This window comes from Microtus oregoni, unplaced genomic scaffold, assembly GCF_018167655.1.
Source record: "Microtus oregoni isolate MIOR12 unplaced genomic scaffold, Mior012 000001F_ref0000356, whole genome shotgun sequence".
Taxonomy (NCBI): Eukaryota; Metazoa; Chordata; class Mammalia; order Rodentia; family Cricetidae; genus Microtus; species Microtus oregoni.
In genome coordinates, this window is record NW_024543060.1 from 65,504,237 (window position 1) to 65,507,062 (window position 2,826).

The 2,826-nt window shown below is 41.6% G+C and overlaps 1 pseudogene; it reads left to right on the forward strand.

The window, feature by feature from the left end:
• Positions 1-1,643: 1,643 nt before the first annotated feature.
• Positions 1,644-2,582, forward strand: LOC121461957 (annotated as a pseudogene).
• Positions 2,583-2,826: the final 244 nt, after the last annotated feature.

Genomic DNA, 2,826 nt, shown 5'->3' on the forward strand with positions numbered 1-2,826 from the left:
TATTTTCTCTGGCTTCTGTTTTAATTCCCACAAATTAAGAACTTGGTTATTTTTATAACTTAAGAACATCTTGCCTTATTTATCTCTTGGCAAATACATTTATTTCTTGGCCATTTTAAACAGCACACATAATAAGGTTGAAAATAACTATGACATTCGGGAGGTGGTGGCACACTCCTTTAATCCCAGCATTTGGGAGGCAGAGGCAGGAGGATCTCTGTGAGTTTGAGGCCAGCCTGGTGTACAATAGCTAGTTCCAGGACAGACTCCAAAGGTGCAGAGATATTCTGTCTTGAATAACCAAGAAATAAAGAAAAAAATAAAGAAAAGAGAAACAGCTTTTAGGTTTAGTAAATATATTTGGTGCTCTTTGTATCTCTAAAGTACAGAAGTTTGGAAATATTATTAGAATTGAAGTTAAATGTTATATATTTGGTCTTGAAAGGATACACTATGTGAAACCAGAAAATAATTTGCATATTAGAAATGAAGATACTATTAAAATATGGTTACACAAAGGTATCATACTCTCATAGAAATTATGACTGTATGTAGAATTTCTGTGCACAATTGTTGAAGCAGATTTAAAGTCCCATTTACTAAGATATTTTTTTCAACAAGGTGTTTTTCGTTTAAGAGGAATGAGCAGAGATTAGAAAATCTTTTTTTTTTTTAGGTTTAGCATTTTCTTTTTTTTTTAATTGAGAAAAGGAAAAAAAAAACAAGTTTCCCCCTCCTTCCAGCCTCCCATTTCCCTCCCCCTCCTCCCACCCTTCTCCCCCTCCTCCAACCCTTCTCCCCCTCCCCCCACTCCTCTCCTCCTCCCTCTCCAGTCCACAGAACAGTCCAGGTTCCCTGCCCTGTGGTAAGTCCTAGGTCCTCCCCCCTCCGTCCATATCTAGGAAGGTGAACATCCAAACTGGCTAGGCTCCCACAAAGCCAGCACATTACGTAGGTTCAAAACCCCGTGCCATTGTCCTTGGCTTCTCATCAGCCCTCATTGTTCGCCATGCTCAGAGAGTCCAGTTTTATCCCATGCTTTTTCAGTCACAGTCCAGCTGGCCTTGGTGAGCTCCCAATAGATCAGCCCCACTGTCTCAGTGGGTGGGTGCACCCCTCGTGGTCCCGACTTCTTTGCTCATGTTCTCCCTCCTTCTGCTCCTCATTGGGACCTTGGGAGCTCAGTCCAGTGCTCCAGTGTGGGTCTCTGTCTCAATCTCCATCCATCACCAGATGAAGGTTCTATGATGATATGCAAGATATTCGTCAGTATTGCTCTAGGATAGGGTCATTTCAGGTTCCCTATCCTCAGCTGCCCAAGGAACTAACTGGGGACCTCGACTTGGGCATCTGGGAGCCACTCTAGGTTCAAGTCTCTTGCCAACCCTAAGGTGGCTCCCTAACTAAGAATTGTGCTTCCGTGCTCCCCTATCCAACCTTCCTTTATCCCAATCCTCCTTTTTCCCCAAGTTTCCCCATCCTCCCCTTCCTCCCCTTCTCACTTTAGAAAATCTTTGTAAAACTGCCCCATGGCTTCATTCCATCGGATGTAGTATTAACAGGATTTAAACAGTTGTTTCTTTTACACTGAATTTACACCTTTATTCTTTTGTATCTGTAGATTCTTTTTACTAGGAATCAGCATGAGAAACCACTCTGTGATTACCGAGTTTGTGCTGTTGGGCATTTCAGATGACCCAGAGCTTCAGGTTGTAATTTTTTTCTTTTTATTCATTGCTTACATATTAAGTGTGTGTGGAAACCTAACCATCATCACCCTCACCTTGCTTGACTCTCGCTTAAAGACTCCTATGTATTTCTTCCTCCGGAATTTCTCCTTCTTAGAAATTATGTTCACCAGTGTTTCTGTCCCTAGATTTCTGTGGTCAATAATTACGAAAGTTAAGAGCATTTCCTACAACAACTGTTTGGCTCAGTTATTTTTCTTCATCTCCATGGGAGTGTCTGAGTTCTTTCTTCTAACCGCTATGTCTTATGATCGCTATGTCGCCATCTGCAAGCCACTGCATTACACCGTCATCATGAGTCAGAAAGTCTGTGCCCTTCTTGTCCTCACCTCGTGGCTGGCAGGATTTCTAATCATTTTCCTATTAGTCATACTTATCTTCAAGTTAGATTTCTGTGCGTCAAACATCATCGATCACTTCTCCTGTGACTACTTCCCCATTTTACAACTCTCCTGCTCAGATACAAGGCTTTCAGAGGCACTTGGCCTTTATGTTGCCTCCTTCACTCTGCTCTTCACACTGGCTCTAGTGATCTTGTCATACATCTGCATCATCAACACCATTCTGAAGTTCCCATCTGCCAGCTAGAGGAATAAGGCTTTCTCCACCTGCTCCTCTCACATGATTGTCATCTCTATCTCGTATGGATGCTGCATTTTTGTTTACGTCAAACCTTCTGCCAATGAACGGGCATCACTGACCAAAGGGGTGGCTGTTCTCAACACTTCAATTGCTCCCATGTTGAACCCTTTTATTTATACATTGAGAAATCAACAAGTAAAACAAGTCTTCCAGGATTTGATTAATAAAGCAATGCTTCATAGAATCAAATGAAAGCAATTATTAACATGAATAACATCGCACCTTTTCAAAATAGGAGGAATGAGACTTTTTAGTATGAGCTTATTGGTTTCAGGTTTTTTACAAAAGTATTTTGTGTTTATGGATGCTTTTCCTGCATGTACACCTGTGAACATTTCTGTTTATACTGCATGACTGGTACCCATAGAGACCAGAGGAGGGTACTGGGTTCCCTGGAAATAGAGTTATATATGGTGATGAACCATCATGTGGGTAG